This window comes from Lathyrus oleraceus, chromosome 3 (assembly GCF_024323335.1).
Source record: "Lathyrus oleraceus cultivar Zhongwan6 chromosome 3, CAAS_Psat_ZW6_1.0, whole genome shotgun sequence".
In the NCBI taxonomy this organism is placed as follows: domain Eukaryota; kingdom Viridiplantae; phylum Streptophyta; class Magnoliopsida; order Fabales; family Fabaceae; genus Lathyrus; species Lathyrus oleraceus.
This window is the reverse complement of record NC_066581.1, coordinates 356,211,513-356,232,156: the sequence shown is the minus strand read 5'-3', so window position 1 is coordinate 356,232,156 and position 20,644 is coordinate 356,211,513. Positions and strand designations below refer to the sequence as shown.

The 20,644-nt window shown below is 38.5% G+C and overlaps 1 long non-coding RNA gene across 4 annotated transcripts; it reads left to right on the top strand.

The window, feature by feature from the left end:
- The first annotated feature begins 7,550 nt into the window (after nt 1-7,550).
- LOC127127650 (uncharacterized) lies at nt 7,551-18,741 on the top strand. 4 transcript variants are annotated; one of them, XR_007805393.1, is made up of 3 exons: nt 7,551-7,860; nt 7,965-8,065; nt 18,646-18,741. It is a non-coding gene; the product is annotated as an uncharacterized LOC127127650 (long non-coding RNA). The 4 variants fall into 4 exon arrangements; XR_007805396.1 differs by lacking the exon at nt 18,646-18,741 and adding an exon at nt 8,150-8,245; XR_007805395.1 differs by lacking the exon at nt 7,965-8,065 and adding an exon at nt 18,461-18,561 and having other exon boundaries at nt 7,552-7,860.
- Nucleotides 18,742-20,644: the final 1,903 nt, after the last annotated feature.

Below are 20,644 nucleotides of genomic sequence, written 5' to 3'. Positions count from 1 at the left end.
AAATTGCATAAATGTAAAGACTTGAAATTAAAAGTTAATGGTTAGTAAGTTAGTAGTTAGTTTTGTTTTGCTTTTGATTTTAAGACATTCTTTGGAGAACACTCAACCCACTTGCCACAAGCATGGATCCTTGAACCAAAACATCTTCCAAAGGAAGGAAAGAAGGCCAAACATCCACACAATACCATGTAAGAGGGGAGACTTACAATCTCACTAACTAGAATGCTTATGCCTTTTATGTCACAAATTTAGCGCTATGTTAAGCAATCGTAATTGGACTTATATAGAAGTCACAACTATTTGAGGCCGGGAAATAGACTTTTGGTGTTAATGCATGTTGGAGATATAGTATTATGAACTACGCTCATTTAAACATACCACACACAAAAAATATGCAAAGGTGTGGCCTAATCTCATCCATACTCATGTTAATCTTTCAATCAACTAGAATTAGGACTTTGAGATGTCATTGGCCAATTGAAAATGAATGGATGAAGAAAGGGAATTATATGAAGAGGGAAAGGGATGAATGAGATCACAAATTGGTCAAAGGAGGACTTTTTTTACCAAATTAATATTATTCATTCATTTTGGGAGATGGAATGTACATTCCATCAATCCCCTAAATCCAATAATATTAACTTGACAAAGTCAAATCAACCTTGACCAAGGCCCAACAACAAATAAGAAACTCAATTAAGTCAATCCAAATGGTCAACACAATTAAAGTGGCATTTATTCAATTAAAAATAGTAAAATAATGCATTAAATTTAAATATGTTTTGTCCAAATCCTAAAATCTCATCAAAACACCAAATAAATGGCGATGAGATTTATCATAGGTCAAACAAGGTCAAAGGACATTGGAGAAAAAATTTCATAATGTTTGGACACTTAAAAATATTTTTAACCAATTAAAAACAAATGAAAAAATCAATTAATTCGGGAAAAATATTAATAATGATCCAAAAAATAATTTTAATTCAGAATATGAAAGAGAAAAATATTTGAAATTTTTTGGTGAAAGTCTCATATTTTTTTGGATCAATATTAAATTTATTATGAATTATTGAAGAAAATGGAATTAAAATGGAATTAATTGAGGTGGCAGATCTGATGATCCAAAACACACGTTTCATGTGTTCCTTAGTCAAACGCGCTGCAAACGTGGTATTCTCAAGGGACGGCTAAGATTAAAAAGTGGAAGTTGGATCCCATGGCTCAGACTCAAGACACATCATCACCGGAGCCAGAGCTCCGGTTGTCTTCTCCGGTGAGCTTCATCGGACTGGTCAACATGAACCATCACCAAAATTCCAAACAGGGACATGATTTTAAAGAGAAAACATTATTGAGCACGAATATCACCTTCAATTCATCCAATTCCAACTATATTGAGAGATATGTGGAATTGAAAAATGAGGTTCATGATCTGAGTTGCTTCGATTTGGCCTCAAAGCAACTCAATCTTCTTCTTGCCTACATTGGTAGGACTTCAGACAACTCAAGAATCAATGGAATTGAGCAAGAATCAAGGAGAATCGAAGAGTTTAAATTTTCTGCAAATTACCTTCAATGGAGGTCTGAGCTTGCTAGATCTTGATCTGAATCGTGCTTGGTTTCACTTCAATTGCTTGCAGGAGAGGAATAGAAAGGCTTAGAAGCAATGGATTCCTGGAGAATTGAATTCCAAAACAGTGGAGATTCAAGCTCAAATTCAAGTGAATTTATCAGGGTTATCCTCTTAGTGTGAAGGGTTTTCAATGGAGATTTAAAGCTGGCGCCATGTGTCCGTTAATTCTGAGCATAAGGGCCTCAATTTATAGGGAAATCAAATGATATTTGCACACTCTTTCCACTTTCCAAATTTGGTAAAATGATGATGCCATGCTTCATGGGCGCGCATAGGCCCATGGAATGATGGTTTGAAAGTCCAAATGAATGATTAGATGCTTTGAAGATGGATTGGATTGCAAGGTACATGTGCATTGGCATTTGAAGATTGATCCATGCCAAATGATATCAACCTGTTTAAGCCATGCGCAGCCTATGCATTTCACATCCAAAATGCATAAATTTTAGCTCTTTAGAAAGGTGAGATCAAGAGAAACAAATTTGATGTTGAACACTTTTTCATTTGGATCTTGGAACTTGGAGATATTTGAGGTAGAAGTTTGGAAAATTTTGACATATAAAAAAATTTCTAAGTGTCAAGCCATATGTCTCAATATTCCACCTTGCTTAACTTTTTATGGGAGCTTAAAATGAGAACAGTGTCTTCATAAAAGTTGTATCTCTCTCAAATACCTCACAAATGGTCACCAATTTCATGTCATTTGGATTTGAAATGATAGAGTTATGCATTTTTGAAGTTTGGAAAAATCATTTGATCAATGGTATAGGTCAAAAGTGACCTATAATGTAGCCTCATATCACATGTTCAAAGAAGTTGAATTTGCTCCTAATCCAAACATAAAAGTTAAAGTAGACACATTGAATTTGATTGTGCAACTTGGAAATATTTCATCTCATAATAAATGAGCAAGTTATGGCCTTGGGAAGTGGACTTCCAAATTAGGGTTTAGACAAAATGACCTATAACGTTTCAACATAGAAAATGATTTTCCAAGAAAAAATAGCTCTAGGTATCAACATGAAAGTTGTTTATAATGTCATTCAGAGTAAGTTTTCTATTGGAATCATTTTCAAATGGTGAAAATTATAGGAGATAGGGTCTAGGAAGACCCAGTTTTGATCAGATGAATTCATCTGGCCAACCACCATCAACCAACTTGCTAATTTCCAAATCTCTTGACTTTCTTGGCTCATGGTAGATCATATATGCATAAGATGATGAAATTTGAAGTGCCCCTTGATAAATTTGATCAATTGGTGAGATAGCTTGTTGGAGAAATTACTCAAGATACCCAGTCAAACTAGTGTTTCCAAGGCAAATCACCCTCAAACTCTTGAAGCAAACTTGATCAATATAACATATAGAAATCATTGGGACTCATATATGATGTTCATAACTGTCGCACCTCGAAAAAATGGGGATACGACTTCAAAGCGAAGCGCGATCGCACGCTCGCAATGATGGACTGAACAGAGTCGCCACCGAACTTTATTTATTCCTAAAAAGGAAAGGGGAAATATCGATAAAACCCAAGACAAATAAAAGGATAAGATATGGTCATCGCAACCAATATCAGGGTTCGGGAGTCGATTACGCAAGGGGAAGGTATTAGCACCCCTCACGTCCGTTGTACTCAACGGGAACCATTAGGTCAATTGTGTGCGTTAGTGTTAGTTTGAAATGTTAGGCTTTTCAAATTATTAGGTAGGAAAGAAAGAATAGAAGAGAGAAGAAATGTTTTTGGATTTTGACGAAGGACTAAACCTAAGCTTTTTATTAGTGGGCCTGACAAGATTTACGAATCCTGCTCCTACGTATCTCAAAAGAGAAATCAAGGCTTACGTAGTTCTGGGTAGAAAAATGTTTGTTTGTTGGTCGATTTTAGCAAAAGCTATACTGTATTAATCGACGAAAACATTGTTTTACCCAAAACAGAAGAGGAGTGGACGCATACCACACATCGAACGGATTTATAAATCTACATTCGGAAAAGCGTCATTTATCTCTACTCAACAATCGTGGCTGAAACATTGTTTGCATCTCTTAGGACAATATATCTTTCGTTTATGAAAAAGACTTTTGATTAATCGCACGGCGGCGAGAAAAGAGTTTGATTGGTTGGATGTATTTTGAGTGATGGCGAGAACTTGGATGAGCGAGATATACATCTCGAATCCTAGCCTCAGGAGTGCATGGTATACACCATGTTCCATTTCCATCTTATTTGCAAAGATGTTTAATAAAGATTAGGTATTTTAGAATTTGATTGAGAAAGGGTTTGACGAAACCGCATTAACGATTTTAGATGATGGCGAGAGTTAAGATTGGCGAGGCATACGTCTCGAATCTTAACCTCAGGAGTGCATGGTATACACCATGTTCCATTTCCACCTTTGAAAAAGTGTTTAAGTAAGAATTAGTTATTTTGGTTTTTATTGAGAAAGGGTTTGACGAAACCATATTGGCAATTTTAGACGATGGCGAGAGTTAAGATTGGCGAGGCATACGTCTCGAATCTTAACCTCAGGAGTGCGCGGTATACACCACGTTCCATTTCCATCTTTATTGAAAAGGTCTTGAATATGAATTAATGCTTTTGAGTTTTTATTATGAAAAAGGCTTGACGTTGGATCAAGCATTTGATGAAGTTTTGAAGTGGGATGGAAATAGGAGGGAGAAATGAATTGGTTCGTTTATTGAGAAAGTACTCGACGTTGAATCGAGTCATATTTTTGTATTTTTGAAATTTGTTGGTTTTAATCTTGTGTTAGTATCTAATTAAACAACCAAACAATAAAAGAAATAAAAATCACAAAATTATTACACATTGGGGGAGTGGGGTACATTTGTCAAATGGGGGTTACACAATCATGAAATAAATAAAATCGGACCCAAATAAATAATGCATGAGTGTAAGTGCAAGAGAACCGGCTCATTGTAAGAAAGCTCAAGAGTAAGCTATGTGAGGTTGGCGGCGATGCTTAAAAAAGCAATCGACTTACAAGGGTTTGAAAAAGGGGCTCGATATTAAATCGAGAAAATATGATTTTTTTTGTTTTTTAAAAATGGTTTTGCATGTATGATGCAATTAAAAGAAAAAAAACAAATCATATTATTAAACAATAAATAAAAAAAGAAATATAAATAATAAAGCATAAAAAAAAAATTAAAAGAATGAAAAACTACACCTAGGAGTATCGAACCCACTACACTAAAGACCTAAACACCACTCCTCCCCACCAGGCCATTTAACAACTAATTGATATTTTAGTACTAATTTAAATATATAAACTAAGGTAAAGAATAAAAATAGAAAAAACTAATAATAAAAAAGCTAGTGGACTACCCTAATTAAACCTAACAAAATAAAAAAACTAATTAATTAGTATTTTACTCTAAGCCTAAATCTAATTTAAAAATTCTAACTATATCCTACAAGATCTAAACTAATATTATTTTAAAAATCTAAACTAAAATTATTTTAAAAAATCTAAACTAAAATGATTTTAAAAAAATCTAAACTAACATTATTTTAAAAAATCTAAACTAAAATTATTTTTTAAAAAAGGTCTAAACTAAAATGATTTTAAAAAAATCTAAACTAACATTATTTAAAAAAAAAAGTCTAAACTAAAATGATTTTTAAATTTCTAATCTAAATAAATATCCTATCTAAAATAAATTAGGGAAAGAAAATTAAAAAAGAAAAGAAAAAAAACAGACTTCGTCTTCTAGCTCTCGAATCCTCTCCTCCCAATCTCACTCCCTCTGCATCGCTAACCTCACTCTCTCTGTATCGCTCTCCATCTTCTCAATCTCGTTGAAACTCTCTCAACCAAAAGCTCAACTAGCCTAACCCTTCTCCTCTCCGTCTCACTTCGTTCACTCTCTGCGTCTCAATGTCTCTCTCGCTCGCATGCATATTTTTCGTCTCACTCTCTCACGAAGTTTCTCGCGCTCACATCGCTTGCCATCGAACGGATTCAAACTCAATCAGTCATAGATGAAATAAAAAGAGGGAGCTCACCTTTGGCGATATCTCAACGGTTCAGGTAACGGTTCCTCTTCTCTCTTCGCCTCTGATTGATTAGGGTTTCTTTTCAATTTTCGCCGTTAGCTTTTTTTCAATTTTTTTGTTGTCCCTTCTACTGATCTCTGCTTTTCTATTTATTCTTGCACATTAGGGTTTCGAAAGATGCTCAAAGGTCCAATGGAGAATGGTTCAGGATTGCTTTTGCTGCTCAGAAACAAGTGGTCTTTTTAATGCTTATAATCCGGAAAGGTAATCTGAGTTCTTGCTTTTTCTGATCGCTTTTTGTCCCAATTCCAATTTGGGGAATTTCTGGAACTTACTGGCTTGGTAATTATTGTTACTGCAGGTTAATGGCTTGGAACGGGAAAATGGCATTAGCTCCTTCATTTGACAAATCCCTCTTAGCATCTGGAGTCTCGGGACTTATCTCATCATCATCAGCTGTTTCCTCTTGACACTTGCTCGTTTCACAGAAAGTATTATCTTGTAGAGTTAGATCAACAAAGTCTTTTGTTTGAATTTCCAAATGACAGGAATCCACCTCCACACAATTTTTCAGAATCTATATTTCTTCCCATTGTATCCCTAGAGCACGATTCATTGTTATTTTTAGCTTCCTCGAGCTCAGTACTGACAAGTGGCTTACTATTTCCTCAACACCTTCCTTCCTGCAGGGTAGAATTTTTGCTATCTCCTGGACATGCTGTCAGTCCTTGCAAACGTTGCATCATGTCTATAAGCATCAATGTTCCACAGGAATGCTTTACTTTATGAACTCTAGAAGGGAATGTCTGAAAGTGAGGGAAGGCGATAAGAGACAATCTACATCTATTTTCTCCAGTAGAGTGAAAATATTTTTCGAGCAAATCAGTTTCAGCAAGAGTGAGTTTGTCTTTCGATGCAGAAATTTGAAGATGTCTTGTCTCACATTATTTTGACGAGGAATGAATTTCTCAATAGACAGTTCAACATATTGAACTTCAGGTTTAAAAATGTGGGGAATCATCCTTGGACTGGGATGAAAGACAAAGCTATTTATGCCCCATTTCGCATGTGTTTACTTATAGTCTTGCCCTTTGCTTTTTTTTCAAGTAGCCTTATTTACTTCACTCATCTCTGTAATTTACACTGATTTTTGCTGCAGTTCCAACAACAAGTTTTACTAACTCAGTTTCTATCAATCTTCCAGAAAAAAACTTGGCTCGAGGCTCGGTGTATTCTACTTGATACCGTTTGACATTTGTGATGGTGAGTCGAATATGAATCCCTGAAAGATATCATCATAAAGCACAACGGATACCTTTTCAACAGTTTGTACCTTGGTAGCCGAGAAACTCCGTGGTCCACACCAGTCCCTCTTGAAGCACCAGCCCTTCTCCTTGCGGTTATCCCCCAAGGTTGGTGTTTCAAATTTTTTTGCATTTTGAGTCAAAGAAGCAGCTTCTTGTGGTTGACAGGTGCATTGGCCTTTTTACAGGTTTCTTCTGGTTATCTTTCAAAGAGCTGGACCGACCAATGGGTTCCCTCGTTGTTCCGCTATGAATCCGACAATACGACTTCACTGCTGGGATGTGCTTCAGACAAGACCATTTCATCATTGCCATGTGTTTCTGATATCACTACCTCAGTCATGTGTCGTGCTTCAGTAACAAATAATCTCATCAATATGCTGCGTTTCAGATACAGCTCTGTTCTGATTGTTCGTGCTGCTAGCGAAATTCTTCATTGGCTGGGAAATGTTGAGGGATTTATATGGTATTAACATGAGGTAGGTTACAGTGGAATGTTGTAGGCTGATTGGCTTCTTGGTGATTGTTTCATTATCCATTTTCTTTTTAAATTATCATGCATGCAGGATTTAGAAATTGAATGTGATTCTGTTAAGGATTGTTGCAGGTGAACAAACGGCGATTGCTTTGGATTATTACAAAGTTGTGTTAAATCATTATGCACTATGCCTTGTGAAGCAGCTCATGCTTTCATGACATCGGGATCCACCGAGACAACAGCTACCAAAGAAGAATTAAAGCTGCTGCCGTATATAAAGCACTGCGCCACAAAATTGCATTTGACATATACATTTTCTATCTTCTCTGGAGCAATGTACTCGCCTTGTGCCAACTTAAAGATAATCCTCTTCCTATCAATGATTTTGAGACGACCGCCAGCTATCCATGTTCCAATATCTCCGGTATGCAGCCATCCCTCTTCGTCAGTGACTTCTCTCGTCTGAACTTCATCTTTGTAATATCCTTGAAAAAAAAAATGGGACCCCTGATGCAAATTTCACCACAGGGGTTCGGCTGATCATCAGATGTATAGTTCACTTCCGGAACATCTATAAGTTTTATCTCACAGCATGGACTTGGGGAGCCAAACGATTATCCGCGGTTACGGTGAGTTTTTCGATGCTGTCATGTTCTTTCCAATTTTCTGTTGTGGCCTTTGTAACCAAAATATGGATTGCTGTGATATTGCAGGGTCACAGTTGTGCTCGCTATAATGACAATGCCGACATTCACTTACGGTAATTCAAGTGATTCCATTTGGCTTGCTGCTGTTATGCTAACGTTTTTGTTTACGCTTGTTGCAATTTGCCGTTTGGATGCAGGGTGCAGCTGGTGTTGTCGTTTTGGTATTTGAGTTCACATCATTGCCGTTTGGCTTGCTGCTACCTGCGTTTTGCCACAACTTTTGCATTTTGGACTGGTTTTGGAAGCCCGTTTCCACTTTTTGTCCTATCTGTAATAGATAGGTGTAATGTATTACATGGATTAATTGGTTTTGAAATGCTCCAGTAATACTTCTAGCATTTTGGACAATTTGGGGCTTGGTGCATTAGTTGCCTTGCTTTCAAAATATCTTCATTTTTACTCATATATTTTGCAAAAAACCCTTGCTTCAATTTTCTTTCAAGCATCTCATACGCTGGTCTTATTCCATGACTTGAAAGAAGTTTGTGGATGTAATAAAGAGTAATGAGAACTCCAAAATACCATTCAACATCTATGTAGTTGTTATGTGAAGGATCTTGCATTTGTACAGCAGTAGCACCGCCATCTTTATAAATTTTGCTTACATTCTCAATAAAACAACATGCATCAAACTGATAGGAGATTCTATCATACAAGACAAAAGCGAGAGTTGTCTTTCCGATTCCAGCCATCCCCCAAATACCTACAACTCGGAAATCATCATCCTTTGAGCTTAATTTCAAAAGACTTTCTAATGCTTCTACTCGAGGTTGTATCCCAATAAGGTCATCAGTATATGCTGTTACTCTGAATTCTGAGATGAAGAACTACTTATGACATCACTATAATTAATTGTTGAATATTTTAATGTTGAGAAATGCAATTTGGAACATGATTTTGTAATTTATGAAATGTACTTATGGATATAAAATGGATTTTTTAGAAATAACCCAAGACTAATTTAAATATCAATTTAAATAATAATAAAAAATCAGTATAAAACCCAATTAAAATCAAATTAACCCAATAATTTGTTAAGATTACTTTTGACATCAATTCTAACATCTATTTGAAAATTAAAATCAATTAGAGTTTTGAATCATTAGTAAAGGTAACAATTAAAATTAAATTGAAATTTGGCTTTAAACTTGATTTGAAATATTACAAAAGTCAAGTGATTAAAATCCATTTTATACCGATGAATGTATGCAAAAATTGAAAAAATTCAGGATCAAAATCGGGGTATGACAGTTGCCCCTATTTAAGTATCTTCTACTAGAGAATATGAAGGAGGACGTTCTTCATATGATCAAAGTGGGAGATGGTTAAATACTAAAAAAAAACCCGGATTTTGATCCTGAATCCCTATGACATGGGGTGATATGATATGATATGACATGGCATGATATGCATGGATGCAGGATTTTTTTGTAATTTTCATCTGCTAGGGATATGATGGACCCTTGACAGGAGATGCTACTGGGCAGACCAAACTGTGGGGAATACTGATGGTCCACAGGGAGACAAACAAATGGTAAGAAACAACTTGCTGGGGAAAACTGTCCTGCTGGAGAATCAGACACACACTGGGGAGTATTCAAAGTGAGATTTGATAAACGACACTTAGAATACAACCGAATGAAGAAAAAGATGCTATGACAGGTTCAGACACCACAAAACAGGTTCAAATATGACCTGACAATGCTGGGGAATAATCAAGGAGAAAACTCTTCAGAACAGGTTCATGTATGACCTGACACCGGAATAAGGGTTCAACAACAGGTTCATACATGACCTGAATGGTATTGAACAAATAGAGAAAAAACTTCAGTATAGGTTCAAGTATGACCTGACACCGGAATAAAAAGGTTCAATGACAGGTTCATACATGACCTGAATAGGATTGAACAAAGAATCTTCAGAGTAGGTTCAAGTATGACCGGACCCCGGAACAAAAAGGTTCAATGACAGGTTCATACATGACCTGAATAGGATTGAACAAAGAATCTTCAGAGTAGGTTCAAGCATGACCGGACCCCGGAATAAAAAGGTTCAATGACAGGTTCATACATGACCTGAATAGGATTGAACAAAGAATCTTCAGAGTAGGTTCAAGCATGACCGGACCCCGGAATAAAAAGGTTCAATGACAGGTTCGTACATGACCTGAATAGGATTGAACAAAGAATCTTCAGAGTAGGTTCAAGCATGACCGGACCCCGGAATAAAAAGGTTCAATGACAGGTTCGTACATGACCTGAATAGGATTGAACAAAGAATCTTCAGAGTAGGTTCAAGCATGACCGGACCCCGGAATAAAAAGGTTCAATGACAGGTTCATACATGACCTGAATAGGATTGAACAAAGAATCTTCAGAGTAGGTTCAAGCATGACCGGACCCCGGAATAAAAAGGTTCAATGACAGGTTCATACATGACCTGAATAGGATTGAACAAAGAATCTTCAGAGTAGGTTCAAGCATGACCGGACCCCGGAATAAAAAGGTTCAATGACAGGTTCGTACATGACCTGAATAGGATTGAACAAAGAATCTTCAGAGTAGGTTCAAGCATGACCGGACCCCGGAATAAAAAGGTTCAATGACAGGTTCGTACATGACCTGAATAGGATTGAACAAAGAATCTTCAGAGTAGGTTCAAGGATGACCTGACCCCGGAATAACAACAATTGGACTCTGACCGTAAGCAATGGACTACAACCAGCTTTTAACGGATTTTGCCAACAACAATTGGACTTGAAAATGACTGCGAAAACCGGATGTTGGTTTAAGGGCAACAAATACAAACTGGAATTAGAGGTCAAAGGATCTAGGATCGACAACAAGACCTGGGTCAATGGAAAATGAGCACGAAGTACATTTCGGCTATGCATGATTTGAATTTCCTTTTATGCATGATATATGAATGATCATGATTTTGAGGATGCTGACACTTGGCAGACTGGGTGTTTGTAGGGACAGAGATTCTGATTCCTCAACACCAATAACTCATACTCGTACAATCAACAGGCGCATCCATAGGAGCAACTATCATGAGTGACAGTTATAAATAACCAAAGGTCCATCCTCCTAGAGGATTCACAAGTTGTATTCCATGGGGACTTTTGTTGGTGATCCTGGAGCATTTATGCAAACTTTGAGCCTTTCGGGGAAACAAATGATTTTCCCTCGATTTTCACATGTATCAAAGTAAATTTGTTCTAAGTTTCAAATTCTTTTTCAAGTTTCAAAATTTCATTATTAACAAATAAATGACATTTTGCATAACAAAGAAAGTATAGATGAACACAAATTAACAATGATTGGGAAAACTGGTATTTTATTCAAGAATGGTAGCACACCAATGGCGTAGCTCCATAGAGTGTTACAAAATTTTTTTTTTGAAAATGGCAATAAGGAAAGGTTTACATTGAATTCAGTGACCACTAACATCCTTAATAGGTATGATTCCCCCAAAAACCTTGCTTCTAAGGGGAGTGACTGGATTAATCTTCCACCTCAAATTCTTCGGTGTAAATTAGTAACAACTGATGCAGTTTATGCCTTGTGCCCCTAACTTTTGCCTGGATCGCCCTTTCGGGTTTTCAATCCACCGGGACGCTCTTTTTTGCCTAAGTCGCCTTTTCAGGTTTTCAACTTAGCGAGCTACCAATTTTTATTCATCCCTAACTTTTGCCTGGACCGCCCTTTCGGGTTTTCAGTCCACCGGGATACCCTTTTTTGCCTAAATCGCCCTTTCAGGTTTTCGATTTAGCGGGTTTTTGTTAGGCATAGTATTTTTTAACTGCATCAGAGTTCACGGGGTGTGAGAGTTCTTCACCATCCATAGTTGTGAGAATCAAGGCTCCTCCGGAGAAAACTTTCTTTACAACATATGGGCCTTCATAATTGGGAGTCCACTTCCCACGTGAGTCTTTGTGTATTGGCAGGATCTTCTTAAGCACGAGGTCTCCTTCTCTGAATTCCCGAACACGTACTTTCTTGTCAAAAGCCCTTTTAAGCCGTTTCTGGTATAATTGTCCATGGCACAAAGAAGTCAATCGCTTCTCATCTATGAGGTTCAACTGATCAAATCTATTTTGAATCCACTCAGCCTCTTCTAGCTTGGTCTCCATCAAGATTCTCATTGAAGGTATCTCTACTTCAATTGGGAGAACTGCTTCCATCCCATATACCAAAGAGAATGGGGTTGCCCCTGTTGAAGTGCGGACGGAAGTCCGGTATCCATGCAGTGCGAAAGGTAGCATTTCGTGCCAATCCTTATAGGTTTTCACCATTTTCTGCAGGATCTTCTTGATGTTTTTGTTAGCGGCTTCAACAGCGCCATTCATCTTTGGACGATATGGTGAAGAGTTATGGTGCTCAATCTTGAAACTCTCGCATAATTCTTTCATGGTCTTATTGTTCAGATTCGTCCCATTATCTGTGATGATCCGGCTTGGAATTCCATAACGGCAAATGATCTCTTTCTTGAGAAACCGTGCAACCACTTGTTTTGTCACATTAGCATAAGAGGCGGCTTCTACCCATTTGGTAAAGTAATCAATGGCGACCAGGATGAAGCGGTGACCATTGGAAGCTTTAGGCTCGATGGCGCCAATCATGTCGATGCCCCACATTGAGAAGGGCCAAGGCGACGTCAAAACATTGAGTAGGGTTGGAGGCACGTGTACCTTGTCGGCATAGATTTGGCATTTATGACATTTTCTAGCATAATTGAAGCAGTCGGATTCCATGGTCAACCAGTAATAACCAGCTCTCAAAATCTTCTTGGCCATGGCATGCCCATTGGCATGAGTTCCAAAGGATCCTTCATGAATCTCCTTGATCAACATGTCCGCTTCACGTTCATCCACGCATCTGAGCAGAATCATGTCGTGATTTCTCTTGTACAACACACCATTGCTTAAGAAGAATTTGGATGCTAACTTCCTCAATGTTTTCTTGTCAAGGGTTGTGGCATCTGTTGGATATTCTTGATTTTGCAAAAAGCATTTGATGTCGTGAAACCAGGGTTTACCATCGGCTTCCTCTTCAACTGACTGGCAGTAGGCAGGCTCAACTTTCCGCTCGATTTGAATGAGAGGTGCTTCATTATGGAATCTGACTTGGTACATTGAAGCCAACATAGCCAAAGCATCGGCAATTTGATTCTCAGTTCTCGGGATATGACGGAAAGTGATCTCGTCAAAGTATTTTATCAATTCCATGACATGGGCATGATATGGGATCAACTTGGTATCACGGGTTTCCCATTCGCCCTTGACTTGGTATATCACCAAGGCTGAATCTCCACATACTTCAAGGATTTTGATTCGGAGATCAATTGCTGCTTCAATGCCTAGGATGCACGCCTCATATTCTGCTATATTGTTCGTGCAATCAAAACACAACCTTGCCGTGAAAGGAGTATATCCACCATTTGGATTTAACAGGACAGCTCCTACGCCATGCCCCATGTAGTTGGAGGAACCATCAAACATGAGCTTCCACCGAGACCCGGGTTCAGGTCCTTCATCAGGTCCTGGGATTTCACAGTCTTTCACTACCATGATGTCTTCATCCGGGAAGTCAAACTTCAACGACTGGTAATCTTCAACGGGCTGGTTTGCCAAGTAATCAGACAACACACTTCCTTTGATGGCTTTCTGAGACACATATTGGATGTCATACTCAGATAGTAACATCTGCCAACGGGCGAGTCTTCCAGTCAAAGCAGGCTTTTCAAAGATGTACTTTATTGGATCCATTTTGGAGATCAACAAAGTAGTGTGGCAAATCATGTATTGTCTTAGACGACGAGCGGCCCATGCTAAAGCACAACAAGTTTTCTCCAAGAGTGAATATCGGGTTTCACAATCGGTAAATCTCTTACTTAGATAGTAGATAGCATGTTCCTTTCGACCAGTTTCGTCATGTTGTCCCACACACATCCCATTGACTTTTCAAGAACAGTTAAGTACATAAAGAGTGGTCTCCCCTGAACAGGTGGAATTAGAATAGGGGGCTCTTGCAGGTATTGTCCGACCCTCTCAAAAGCCATTTGGCAATCAGAATTCCATTCAACTGCTTGATCTTTTCGAAGCAATTTGAAGATAGGCTCACATGTGGCCGTCATATGTGAGATAAACCTTGAGATATAATTCAAACGTCCCAGGAAGCCTCTAACCTCTCGCTCGGTGCATGGAGCAGGCATCTCTTGTATAGCTCGGACTTTGTCAGGGTCCACCTCGATTCCTCGTTGGCTAACAATGAAACCAAGCAACTTTCCGGATCGGACACCGAAGGTGCATTTAGCAGGATTCAGTCGTAGTCGAAATTTCCGAAGACGCTCAAACAGCTTCTGCAAGTGGTCTATATGATCCTCTTCACTTTGAGATTTTGCAATCATATCATCCACATAGACCTCAATTTCCTTATGCATCATATCATGGAAAAGAGTGACCATTGCTCTTTGGTAAGTTGCCCCAGCATTTTTGAGACCGAATGGCATTACCTTGTAGCAAAATGTTCCCCAAGGGTGATGAATGTGGTCTTTTCCATGTCCTCTGGATCCATCTTGATTTGATTATAACCCGAGAATCCGTCCATAAAGGAGAAGACTGCGAACCTAGCAGTGTTGTCTACCAGCGTGTCAATATGTGGCAGGGGGAAATCGTCCTTTGGACTAGCTTTGTTTAAATCCCTATAATCAACGCACATCCTGACCTTGCCATCCTTTTGGGTACTGGCACAATGTTGGCTACCCATTGAGGGTACTTTGCAACTGCTAGAAAACCGGCATCAAATTGACGTTTCACCTCGTCACAAATCTTTAGAGCCATGTCGGGTCTTGCTCTTCGGAGCTTCTGCTTCACTGGCGGACAATCTGGCTGTAGTGGTATCTTGTGGACAACAATGTCAGTATCTAAACCTGGCATATCCTGATATGACCAAGCAAATACATCTACATATTCATGTAGCAACTTGATCAATCTTTCCTTGATGCTTGCCTCAAGCGTAGTCCCGACTTTGACCTCTTTCTTGTCTTCCTCGGTGCCAAGGTTGATTGTTTCCACTGGTTCTTGATGTGGCTGAAGGGCCTTTGACTCGTGCTCGAGCATCCTTTCCAGTTCTTCAGGGAAATCACAATCTTCCTCACTCTCCTCTTCCGCTTGGTAAATGGGGAGTTCAAAATTATAGGAAGTAGCGGGGTCATCGAATTCAACCGGTTTATTGATTATTCTGCATGTTTTTTAATGATGTTTTTTAGATAAATGGAAATAACATGCAAAAGAAAGTAAAAAAATATTTTTGTAGTTTTTGAAAGGATTGCCATTTTAAGAAAAACAACAGATAAATGAACGACAAGAATTTGAACAAAATGCACTTTATTTGTCATAATGATTTTTTTTGAAATTCAAAAGGGGCCCTACAAATGATCCATTAGCCTTGGGCAGAGCTAAGGATTTTCAAAAACACACAAAGGAAAACAACAATTACTTTGACACAGGAAAAACTTCCGGAATCTCAACCGCTTCCCAGTTTGTTAGGGCTGCTTCACACCGGTATATCAGATTCGATGCTTCCTCATCTTCAGTGTCATCTTCCACTGCACCAACTTGTTCTCCATGGATAAATCCTTTGCTCAGGAAAACTTCTTGAATGCTCCGCACACGGTCCTTTGCAGGGACCAGGGCTCCTCCATTAGCAGAAGGCTTGTACCCCAAACCAAAACGGTCATTCTTCTCGTTGACGTTGATAACCTGCCCCCAACCTGCAGGGCCTCCACTTTCAACTGCTGATTTTGCACTCTTCAAAGAAGCGAATGACAAACTAGCTTTCTCAACAGGATCCTTAACCTCTTCAAGTGTAGCATTGGATATTTCAAGGGCTTGAAAAGAAGTTTCTAAGGCATCCTCATCAGCCTCAATATAACGGAAAGAGGAGAGTTGACTGATGATGAAGTCCTCTTCACCTGAGACAATAACGAGTTTGTTATCGACAACGAACTTCATCTTTTGATGCAGAGTAGAAGTTACTGCCCCAGCAGCATGTATCCATGGACGTCCCAACAGGCAGTTATAAGCTGGATTTATGTCCATGACTTGGAAATTAATGGGGAATACATGCGGTCCAATCTGTATCGGTAATTCTACCTCCCCCACTACTGTCCTCCGTGAACCATCAAATGCTTTCACCACAAGCGCACTAGGTTTCAACTCCGAACCTTGGTAAGACAGTTTAGAAAGTTCCCTCTTTGGTAGAACATTGAGGGATGATCCAGTGTCAACTAAAACTCTGGCCAGAGCATCTTCTTGGCACTTTATGGATACATGCAAGGCGCGGTTGTGATTCTTCCCCTCTTTGGGCAGCTCTTCATTACTGAAGCTTAGAGTGTTGCAGGCTGTGATATTGGCGACCACTCCATCGAATTGGCCGACCGTTATATCCTGGGTAACATGAGCCTGAGCAAGCACTTTTATTAGAGCCTCCAGAAAGTATTATCTTGTAGAGTTAGATCAACAAAGTCTTTTGTTTGAATTTCCAAATGACAGGAATCCACCTCCACACAATTTTTCAGAATCTATATTTCTTCCCATTGTATCCCTAGAGCACGATTCATTGTTATTTTTAGCTTCCTCGAGCTCAGTACTGACAAGTGGCTTACTATTTCCTCAACACCTTCCTTCCTGCAGGGTAGAATTTTTGCTATCTCCTGGACATGCTGTCAGTCCTTGCAAACGTTGCATCATGTCTATAAGCATCAATGTTCCACAGGAATGCTTTACTTTATGAACTCTAGAAGGGAATGTCTGAAAGTGAGGGAAGGCGATAAGAGACAATCTACATCTATTTTCTCCAGTAGAGTGAAAATATTTTTCGAGCAAATCAGTTTCAGCAAGAGTGAGTTTGTCTTTCGATGCAGAAATTTGAAGATGTCTTGTCTCACATTATTTTGACGAGGAATGAATTTCTCAATAGACAGTTCAACATATTGAACTTCAGGTTTAAAAATGTGGGGAATCATCCTTGGACTGGGATGAAAGACAAAGCTATTTATGCCCCATTTCGCATGTGTTTACTTATAGTCTTGCCCTTTGCTTTTTTTTCAAGTAGCCTTATTTACTTCACTCATCTCTGTAATTTACACTGATTTTTGCTGCAGTTCCAACAACAAGTTTTACTAACTCAGTTTCTATCAATCTTCCAGAAAAAAACTTGGCTCGAGGCTCGGTGTATTCTACTTGATACCGTTTGACATTTGTGATGGTGAGTCGAATATGAATCCCTGAAAGATATCATCATAAAGCACAACGGATACCTTTTCAACAGTTTGTACCTTGGTAGCCGAGAAACTCCGTGGTCCACACCAGTCCCTCTTGAAGCACCAGCCCTTCTCCTTGCGGTTATCCCCAAGGTTGGTGTTTCAAATTTTTTTGCATTTTGAGTCAAAGAAGCAGCTTCTTGTGGTTGACAGGTGCATTGGCCTTTTTACAGGTTTCTTCTGGTTATCTTTCAAAGAGCTGGACCGACCAATGGGTTCCCTCGTTGTTCCGCTATGAATCCGACAATACGACTTCACTGCTGGGATGTGCTTCAGACAAGACCATTTCATCATTGCCATGTGTTTCTGATATCACTACCTCAGTCATGTGTCGTGCTTCAGTAACAAATAATCTCATCAATATGCTGCGTTTCAGATACAGCTCTGTTCTGATTGTTCGTGCTGCTAGCGAAATTCTTCATTGGCTGGGAAATGTTGAGGGATTTATATGGTATTAACATGAGGTAGGTTACAGTGGAATGTTGTAGGCTGATTGGCTTCTTGGTGATTGTTTCATTATCCATTTTCTTTTTAAATTATCATGCATGCAGGATTTAGAAATTGAATGTGATTCTGTTAAGGATTGTTGCAGGTGAACAAACGGCGATTGCTTTGGATTATTACAAAGTTGTGTTAAATCATTATGCACTATGCCTTGTGAAGCAGCTCATGCTTTCATGACATCGGGATCCACCGAGACAACAGCTACCAAAGAAGAATTAAAGCTGCTGCCGTATATAAAGCACTGCGCCACAAAATTGCATTTGACATATACATTTTCTATCTTCTCTGGAGCAATGTACTCGCCTTGTGCCAACTTAAAGATAATCCTCTTCCTATCAATGATTTTGAGACGACCGCCAGCTATCCATGTTCCAATATCTCCGGTATGCAGCCATCCCTCTTCGTCAGTGACTTCTCTCGTCTGAACTTCATCTTTGTAATATCCTTGAAAAAAAAATGGGACCCCTGATGCAAATTTCACCACAGGGGTTCGGCTGATCATCAGATGTATAGTTCACTTCCGGAACATCTATAAGTTTTATCTCACAGCATGGACTTGGGGAGCCAAACGATTATCCGCGGTTACGGTGAGTTTTTCGATGCTGTCATGTTCTTTCCAATTTTCTGTTGTGGCCTTTGTAACCAAAATATGGATTGCTGTGATATTGCAGGGTCACAGTTGTGCTCGCTATAATGACAATGCCGACATTCACTTACGGTAATTCAAGTGATTCCATTTGGCTTGCTGCTGTTATGCTAACGTTTTTGTTTACGCTTGTTGCAATTTGCCGTTTGGATGCAGGGTGCAGCTGGTGTTGTCGTTTTGGTATTTGAGTTCACATCATTGCCGTTTGGCTTGCTGCTACCTGCGTTTTGCCACAACTTTTGCATTTTGGACTGGTTTTGGAAGCCCGTTTCCACTTTTTGTCCTATCTGTAATAGATAGGTGTAATGTATTACATGGATTAATTGGTTTTGAAATGCTCCAGTAATACTTCTAGCATTTTGGACAATTTGGGGCTTGGTGCATTAGTTGCCTTGCTTTCAAAATATCTTCATTTTTACTCATATATTTTGCAAAAAACCCTTGCTTCAATTTTCTTTCAAGCATCTCATACGCTGGTCTTATTCCATGACTTGAAAGAAGTTTGTGGATGTAATAAAGAGTAATGAGAACTCCAAAATACCATTCAACATCTATGTAGTTGTTATGTGAAGGATCTTGCATTTGTACAGCAGTAGCACCGCCATCTTTATAAATTTTGCTTACATTCTCAATAAAACAACATGCATCAAACTGATAGGAGATTCTATCATACAAGACAAAAGCGAGAGTTGTCTTTCCGATTCCAGCCATCCCCCAAATACCTACAACTCGGAAATCATCATCCTTTGAGCTTAATTTCAAAAGACTTTCTAATGCTTCTACTCGAGGTTGTATCCCAATAAGGTCATCAGTATATGCTGTTACTCTGAATTCTGAGATGAAGAACTACTTATGACATCACTATAATTAATTGTTGAATATTTTAATGTTGAGAAATGCAATTTGGAACATGATTTTGTAATTTATGAAATGTACTTATGGATATAAAATGGATTTTTTAGAAATAACCCAAGACTAATTTAAATATCAATTTAAATAATAATAAAAAATCAGTATAAAACCCAATTAAAATCAAATTAACCCAATAATTTGTTAAGATTACTTTTGACATCAATTCTAACATCTATTTGAAAATTAAAATCAATTAGAGTTTTGAATCATTAGTAAAGGTAACAATTAAAATTAAATTGAAATTTGGCTTTAAACTTGATTTGAAATATTACAAAAGTCAAGTGATTAAAATCCATTTTATACCGATGAATGTATGCAAAAATTGAAAAAATTCAGGATCAAAATCGGGGTATGACAGTTGCCCCTATTTAAGTATCTTCTACTAGAGAATATGAAGGAGGACGTTCTTCATATGATCAAAGTGGGAGATGGTTAAATACTAAAAAAAAACCCGGATTTTGATCCTGAATCCCTATGACATGGGGTGATATGATATGATATGACATGGCATGATATGCATGGATGCAGGATTTTTTTGTAATTTTCATCTGCTAGGGATATGATGGACCCTTGACAGGAGATGCTACTGGGCAGACCAAACTGTGGGGAATACTGATGGTCCACAGGGAGACAAACAAATGGTAAGAAACAACTTGCTGGGGAAAACTGTCCTGCTGGAGAATCAGACACACACTGGGGAGTATTCAAAGTGAGATTTGATAAACGACACTTAGAATACAACCGAATGAAGAAAAAGATGCTATGACAGGTTCAGACACCACAAAACAGGTTCAAATATGACCTGACAATGCTGGGGAATAATCAAGGAGAAAACTCTTCAGAACAGGTTCATGTATGACCTGACACCGGAATAAGGGTTCAACAACAGGTTCATACATGACCTGAATGGTATTGAACAAATAGAGAAAAAACTTCAGTATAGGTTCAAGTATGACCTGACACCGGAATAAAAAGGTTCAATGACAGGTTCATACATGACCTGAATAGGATTGAACAAAGAATCTTCAGAGTAGGTTCAAGTATGACCGGACCCCGGAACAAAAAGGTTCAATGACAGGTTCATACATGACCTGAATAGGATTGAACAAAGA